The following is a 9,133-nucleotide window of genomic DNA, read 5'->3' on the forward strand; positions in this document are numbered from 1 at the left end:
CTCCTACATTGATTTTAAATTTGTTTCTCAATTTCCTCTCACCCCTCCAGGGGCTGGTACACGGTGGATTTGCCCGTTCCTCTCCCTCAGTTCCCAGCCTTAGATGATCCCCTTAGCCCCCCTCCCCCGGCCCACGCCTTGCTCCCTTTGGTTCACTTCATAAATGCATCTGTTGCTCCACACTCTTCATCTCTGACTTATAGTCAGTCCTTATAGGTTAGGACTGCCTTGTAGGTTAGATGTAGTCCTTCATCTCTAAATGTGTCCTTCTGACTTGTTTGCCAGCTTTCAGGTTGTATTTTATTTTAACTCTTAATTTTTTTTCAGAGCTATCTACCCAAATACAGGCTACATCATATCATTCACCTCCTTAGAAAACTCTGTGGTTTCCCATTACTTTTTTAAACTCCTTAGTGCTGATGGCTGTTAGCATTAAGCACTCTGCCAAGATCTGATTCCAGCCATGCTTCGAGCCTCACTTCGCAGACATCCCTGCGAGAATTCTTCTCTCGGGATGACAGATGTTTTATTGCTCTCTGAGTGCACTGAGCAGTTTTCATATCTTGTTCCCTGGAATGTTCTACTTGAAGAATGAATGGGATTTCAATAAAGCCCAGCCACAAATGGCCCCACCTCTGAGAAGCCTTCCAGAAGGCCAATGAGATTCCATCTCTCCTTTCTTTGGCCCTTCTCCTACCTCCCTCTACACACACAGCATGGAGCTTGTTGCTTCTGCATGTTAGTTGTCTACATACACATTTAGCAAAGGAGATTTGAAGATAGATGGAAGATGCTCAGCTAATATTTAAGCAAAATTTAAGGACTTACTAGAAATCTTTTTTTTTAAAGATTTTACTTATTTGAGAGAGAGAGTGCGAGCGAGAGAGAAGAAGCAGGGGGAGCAGCAGAGGGAGAGGGAGAAGCAGACTCCCCGCTGAGCAGAGAGCCTGATACTGGGCTGGACCCTGGGATCATGACCTGAGCTAAAGGCAGACACTTAACTGACTGAGCCACTCAGGTGTTCTAGGACTTATTAGAAATCTTATATTGAATTACTCTAGGTGAGTGGGGGAGGGGAATAACTTTTTAAAAAAATATATAAAATTCTAAAGTAAAGAATAGAAAAATTATAACAATATGGACCATTCAGAAATAATAAATAACAAATGTTGACATTTTGTGTTATTTGCCACAATTTTTTTTAATTTAACAAAGCATTTCTTCTTTTTATTTTTTTAAAGATTTTATTTATTTTATTTGAGAGAGAGAATGAGAGAGAGAGAGCACATGAGAGGGGGGAGGGTCAGAGGGAGAAGCAGACTCCCTGCTGAGCAGGGAACCCGATGCGGGACTCGATCCCGGGCCTCCGGGATCATGACCTGAGCCGAAGGCAGTCGCTTAACCAACTGAGCCACCCAGGCGCCCTTAACAAAGCATTTCTGATCAGCTGTGGCCCCTTTGTATTCAATCTGTAGGTGCACTTTCTTCTTTTCCTATATCCTATCCATTCGAGTTTTTCAATTTTTTTTTTAATTTAAATTCATTTACCCAACATATAGAACATCATTAGTTTCAGAGGTAGAGTTCAGTGATTCGCCAGTTGCATATAACACCCAGTGCTCATCACATCACGTGCCCTCTTTTTTTTCTTTAAATCAACTAAATTTTGATCAATATCTCTACTCTTTTTTGTTGTTGTTGTTCTCCCTCCCCTACACCCCCCCCCCCACAGATATGCAAAGTTTCCAGCAACTTACATAGTACCAGAGCTTCCCACAGTCCTCTCCAGGGACTGCTCTGGGCTTATCTTTGAAACCTCTTTTTCCCAGGGGGTGTGGCCCATTCAGATCTGGTAGCCTTGCTTTTCGTTGGTCACAGGTAGAAGCAGTGAGTCCCTGTGCTCAGCGTCCAGCAGACTCAGAACGCTATGCAGACTTGGAGGTCTTTGCCCCACTACCTGGGCCACCCTTAGGGACTAAGAGTCACCTAGTCTTGGGACTTTGCTACTTTTATTCTTTTCTCCAGTCTCCTGGAATCCAATCTCTCTGTCTGCCCTCTCCCCCACCTATCTCTCTCTCTCTCTCTCTCTCTCTCTCTCTCTCTCACACACACACACACACACGCACAATCTTTCTCCCTTTCCATTTTCTTCATCCAGTCTCCCTCTCTCTTCACTCTCTACTCCAAAATAATTGGGAAAATACACATGCTTTTCAAGCACAAAGATCTTATGTCCTATGATCTGTGGGATTCTATCAATTTAAAAGTAAAGTCAAAGGTATTTCAGGGACAACTTCCACTTTTCACTGATTAACAAAAAAAGGTAATCAGGGATACCAATTAGCCAGAAGTAAGGCTTTAATTATATGAAATAATTATTTTCTGTAGGACTTAGAATAAACATGAATAACCAGTTCTTAAACTGCTGAAGAGTTTTAGAGGACAAATTTGAAATTACCAGTTCTAATTTCTTCCCAACTTTTCTCAAATATGTTGGGCACAGAGTGTTCAAGTGCAGAATGAGCATCAGTGCTGGAAAGTTACCAGCTAACACCAGTTGTCAATGCCCTGCCAATTATAAAGAAATAAAAATTATTGGAGGCTTAGCAGTAAACTTAGCTCTGTGAAGAACTATTCCCAGGAAGTTTCTGGGTGGCTCAGTCAGTTAAGTGCGTTCCTTTGGCTCAGGTCATGATCTCAGAATCCTGAGATCAAGCCCCGCCTGGGGCTCCCTGATTAGCAGGGAGTCTTCTTCTCCCTCTCCCTCTCCCCCTCCACTGACCCCTCCCGCTCCCCTCCACTGGCCCCTCCCCCTGCTCCTCCCCCTCCTTCTCTTGTGCATTCTCTCTCTCTCTCAAATACATGAATAAAATCTTTAAAAAAAAACTCTTCCTAGATAACTAAACTGCTTAATAATCTAATTCTATTTTATAAATGTATAGTTGAGGAAAGCCAGGAAAATCAGGAGAGGCTCATTGATAATTGGATTCCCAGCCCAACTCATCCGCAGCCTTCCATGTTTTCCTAGAGCTCTGGGTGGACATTGAACAGATTGTAAGAACCTGAAAATGGTCTAGTGTAAGCTTCACCTTAGCCTTTGCTGACCATGCTCTGTAAGTCCTTATTCACCCAGGTCCTGACTTTGAGGGTTTAGAGATTGAGCTATACCAAGACAAAGAATATGGAATAAAGGCCAAAAGCTTCTGTGAGTCTGTCTGACTGAAAGTGAAAACCTGTATTTTACTCACAGATTAGGACCTCTGTGTTAAATGTAGTTGTCACTAACAAGGAACAGGCATGTGGCTGACCAGAATCTACTCCAAACCTGCACAGTAGAGCCGAATTCTGTATAACAAGTAGCAATAGTAGGTGACCATACCAACTAACTATAGTTTCACTGCTTATCTCACATTAAGTTTCAGTAACAAAGATGCAGATGCATTTTCCAGTTGCTTTGTTTGCAGACCATTGAAAATATACCCCTAGAGGGAGTCAATGGAATTTGGGGTAGAATAGAACTAAATTATGACCCAGAATTGGCCGCAGCACTCTTGCCAAAGTGGTGCCTTGGGTAACCATACACACATGTCAAGAGATAAATCAATACCTCCTCTGTGGGTGAGGAAGTCTGGAGGAAAACCCAAGAGGTTGGTATTGAACCAAAGGAAAGTCTCACAGATCTTGCTCTGTGAGAGTTATTTTTCAGCATATGGTCTCTAATTAGGAGTAAAATTTAAAACCTTTTGGCAGCAGAATTATTTGAGCTTGCTGGAGTAAAGTAATCAAGGACTAGCCTTTTATTTTTTTTCCCCAAGATGATCATTCAAATAGATAGAACTAAATTCTTTTATTATTTTTTTAAGATTTTATTTATTTATTTGACAGAGAGAGACACGACGAGAGAGGGAACACAAGCAGGGGGAGTGGGAGAGGGAGAAGCAGGCTTCCCGCGGAGCAGGGAGCCCGATGCGGGGCTCGATCCCAGGACCCCGGGACCCCGGGATCATGACCTGAGCCGAAGGCAGACGCTTAACGACTGAGCCATCCAGGCGCCCCAGCCAAATTCTTTTAAATGTGATAATGTGATTCTTTTACCTGTGAACAGAAGACACAATGAATCTAATACATGCCTTTTTTTAGGACTTGAAAATAAACCTCAATTGCCCTTAAATATTAAATACTTTGAAGATGGGAAAAGAAGTCAAGAACAGGGATCACTGTTCAGCCTTCCACTCAGTATTTAGCTAAGACAAAGGAAAAAATTAAGCGAGTCACTTCTTCCCACTCTATAGGCTGGAATAGGCACCACCATGAGGCCAGTTAGGATGGCTACAAGAGGGGAGGTGGGTGGGGGATGGGTGAAATAGGTGATGGGGATTAAGGAGGGCACTTGCGATGAGCACAGGATATTGTATGGAAGTGTTGAATCACTAAATTGTACACCCCAAACTAATATTACACTGTATGTTAACTAACTGGAATTTAAATAAAAACTTAAAAAAAAGAGATGATAACAGCTGTTAAAAGAGAAGTCCACAGAACTGGAAAATTCCGGGAAAGTTGACAATAGCTGACCTCTGACAAGCCAATCTCCTCTCTGTTGGTAGGGCATCCTGGGACTGTTCATTGGTACAAAGGGAAGAAAAAGAGTGGGGCTGAGATTTAGGCAGTCAGAAGAAAAAACCTTATGCCCATGGGAGAACATGTGGAATAAGAATGGGAATGTTGGAAGCCAGTAACCAAATAGAGTGGAGTGAGGAGAGGAAATCAAGCACTGAGGCACAGTGGAAGATAAGAAAATGTTTGCACATGGACACAGGTCCTAACATCTATGCAAAACTACTTAAACTGGAGAAATCACAAAGATGACTAGGATACTGATGTGTGCAGAAGAAGTAGGAGATCTAATTCTGTAGGGTGGAGAAACTTGCACAGGAGGGATGAACTTGGAAGAATGAGTGAATAACAAGTATCAGATGAGCAAGACACTGTAAATTAAAAAGTAACAACAGTCTTACATAATTTGTGAGCAAAAAAGGAAAGAAATTGTACTGGAAATTAGACAATATCCGAAAAAGAATGATAATAAACTTACAACATAGCAAAAACATAGCGCAGAATCTAAGGGTCCCTTCAAGGGTTACTGATCACCTAACTACTTAGAAAAACAAGTTAGAACGAAAATTATTAAGTTAAGGGTTACATTTATAAAGTTAGAAAAATCACAATGGACTAAATTTAAAGAACATATACAAAATGAAATAAATATGATGTGCAACACCATAAAATAGAAAATAAAGATAAAATAGAATAAATGGACCCAAAATATGGCTTTAAAAAAAAAAGCCTAAGGAAATGGCCAAATTTATGATAAGATTTATTAAGAAAAGACAATATTAACAATGATAGAAATGTCATAACTACAGAAAAAGCAAAAAAATTAAGTATAAACAATACTATTAACGAGTTAATGTTGATAAATGTGAAACTGTGAACAAAATAGTTTTCTCAAAAAAAGAACTTACTAAAACGGAATCAAAATGAAGGAGAAACATGAATAAAACAAACCATTAAATCAGTCATTAAAAATATATCAACTTGTGCTTTGAGAGAAATAGGGACCAACTTTATCCTATTTCCTAACATAAATCAGGAAATGAAAAGAATGATAAGGTAAAATGAACAATTATATTCTAAAATTTAGATAATCTAGATAAGATGGACAAATTCTTAGAAAAACACAAACTATCAACATGACTCAAAAAGGAATACAGAATCTGAATAGACCTGTAACCAAAAAAAGAGTTGGAATTATGACCAAGATGGTCTTAACACTTCCCTCAGCCTCCCTAAACTTTAGATAGGCTTCTGCATCCCTGTAGTCTCCTGACATCCCTTACTTAGAGCATTTACTTTATATAACTTATAACTGTAAATTCTTTCTCTGCACCTTTGAGATGTAACTCTTCCCCCAGCCTCTTACAAGTTTCACAACCCAGGAATGGCTTTCTCAAAGTATAAAACTCTTAGAAAATTTAGGTGCAAATATTTGTGATCTTGGATTTTTAACATTTCCTTTGCCTATCAAATCTTGATTGGCCTATCAACATTTCCAACCATACTTCATTCAGTGTATTCTGACTTCAGAATCTATCCCTAACCCTGTCCATACCTCTGGCCCTATTGTCCCAGATACAGATTTATTTCTATTACTCCTTGCTCTCAGACTTTACTATGATAGCTACTTTCTAACTGGTGCCAACAATTTGATCTGTTCCAGTTACTGACTTTTGCTCATGTCCCTTTCTCTAAACCTTCAGGTCCCAAAGTCCACCATGAAATGCACATTTTAGTCCCATTCCAGAATATACTCTTCCAGCCTTCAGCTGTATTTAAATTTGTCTGAACATAACTGATTATTCATTACATAAAATAATATTCCAGGCTTAAGTTAAGACATACAAGCAGATTGTAAAATGAACCAAAATCTATTACTTTTCAAATTATTGTTATTTAAGAAAAAATATACTACCTAATCTTTCAGGTGACTGATTTGCTAATTATAAAAGTAAATAAAAGTTTTATTAAACATTTCCTAAAATTAAGATTTAATCAATAGAAAGAAATTGAATATTGATATTTTATTACATTTCCTCACTTAATACATGAACTTTTCTTACCCAATTCATCATATTTCCTAGACTGCAAACGTGCACTGTTTTCACCTTCTTCAATTTATATTGAGGGTTGAATAATTGTATTGAATATTTAGAAATACAATTAAATGCTTCCTGTTGATTGAAAGATTAGCCATGAAAGAAAGAACCAGAATTCTTATTCAAGGGGTTAGCCATATATGTTTAAAATGCCAATATTTCTTTCATGAGTCAGAGAGCCCAGAGAATCTATGGTAGATATTTAATACCAATTTTAGAGTTCTGTTCTACGCTGATGAGATCTAATAATAAAATGAATTTTTTTGAGAACAATCCATTAATTAATCCATACATTAATCCATATATCTTTAGTTTCATCTTTGCAAGTAAGAACTTAGTCTTTGATAGCTAAAATACCTACTCTTCCATTTTTTTTTTTTTAATCAGAGAGAGAGTGAGTGAGCACAAGCAGGGGGAGTGGCAGGCAGAGGGAGAAGCATGCATCAGGTAGAGGAATAAGCAGGCTTCCTGCTGAGCAAGGAGCCCGACGTGGGACTCGATCCCAGGACCTTAGGATCATGACCTGAACAGAAGGCAGCCGCTTAACTGGCTGAGCTACCCAGGTGCCCCTCTACTTTTTCATTTTTAACATGAAGAAAATTTTAGGTTTCTAAATGGTAAACTGAGACCTAAGAGACATACCAAGATGTTGTATTTTATTTTCATTTGTCTCTAAATATTTCCTAATTTTCCTTATAATTTCTTTTTTGACCTTTTGGTCTAATTTTCCTTATAATTTTTTTGACCTTTTGCTTGTTTAAGAGTGCATTGTTTAATTCCATATATTTGTGACTTTCCTGTTTCCCATTAGTTATTGATTTCTAACTTTATTTTATTTGCGGTCAGAAAAGATACTTGGTATAATTTCAATCTTTTAAATTTATTAAGACTTTTTTGTGGCCTAACATATGGTCTATCCTAGAGAATGTTTCATGTGCACTTAAGAATGTCTATTCTGGGGATTCTTGGGTGGCTCAGTTGGTTGAGCATCGGACTCTTGGTTTTGACTCAGGTCATGATCTCAGGATCTTGAGATTCTCTCCTTTTTCCTCCTCTGCCTCTCTCCCCACTTGTGCGTGCTCTCTCTCTCTCAAATAAATAAATATAATCTTAAAAAAAAAAAAAGCATGTCTCCTCTGCTGTTGTTGGCTAAAGTGTCCTGTATATGTCTGTTAGGTCTATCTAGTGGTTCTATTTTGTTGCTGTTGTTTAAGTCACCTTTTTCTTTACTTCTCTCTAGTTGATCTATCCATTATTGAGAGTGGGGTTGCATATTTTTCTTAAAAGCTTGTCAGGTGGTTCTTATGTGTTACCTGGTTTGAGAACAGCAACAGTATATGAATGATTTGAAATTGTAGTTAGAGACAAAATCCTTCTTATGCAGCAATAGTTGTTGAGTGTTTCATGTCATTTACTTTTGTCCAAAATGGGATGTTTTCTTATTTAGATGAAAGAGTTACTGATTGATGTATTTATATAGTAGTAAAATCCATTGCTGTTAATTTTTAGTGGGTAATATCTTACTAGAATCTCTTCAATAGGCAAATGGATTAATTGATGTATTTTTTCTTAGAAACAGATTTATGGATAAAAACTGATCATCAAATTCATATGGAATTGAAAAGAATTCCAAATAGCCAAAACAATCTTGAAAAAGAAAAATAAAGTTTGGAGCTAGAGGATTCACATTTCCCAATTTTGAAACTTACCTACAAAGCCATCAGAATCAAGAGAGTATGGCATAAGGACAGACATATGAACCAACAGAATTGAACAGAAAGCCCAGAAGTAAACCACCACATATATAGTCAATTGATTTTTGACAAAAGTGCCAAAACCATTCAATGGGAAAAGGACAATCTTTTCAACAAATGGTGGTAGCTAAACTGGATATCCATATGCAAAAGAAAGAAATTGGATCCTTAACTAACACCATACACAAAAATTACCTCAAACTATAAATGAGCTGAATTTAGGAGCTAAAACTATAAAGTTCTTACAGGAAAACACTGGAGAAAATCTTCATGGTGTCAGATTTGGCAATGACTTTAAGGATATGACAGCAAAAGTACAGGCAACAAAAGAAAAAAATAGATAAACTGGACTTCATCAAAATTAAGAACTTTTGTGTATCAAAGAATACTATCAAGAAGATAAAAGACAATTTACTGAATGGGAGAAAGTATTTGCAAATTCTATATCTGATAAGGGATTGATTTCCAGAATATATAAACAAGTCCTAAAAACAACAACAACAAGCAACTCAATTTAAAAACGGGCAAAGAACTTGAATAGACATTTTCCAAAGCATATGGCCACAAGTACATGAAAAGATGCTCAACATCATTAGTTATTAGGGGACTACAAATCAAAACCACAATCAGAAACCACTTCATATATATTAGGATGGTTATAAT

This window comes from Zalophus californianus, chromosome 7 (genome assembly GCF_009762305.2).
Source record: "Zalophus californianus isolate mZalCal1 chromosome 7, mZalCal1.pri.v2, whole genome shotgun sequence".
NCBI classification, from domain to species: domain Eukaryota; kingdom Metazoa; phylum Chordata; class Mammalia; order Carnivora; family Otariidae; genus Zalophus; species Zalophus californianus.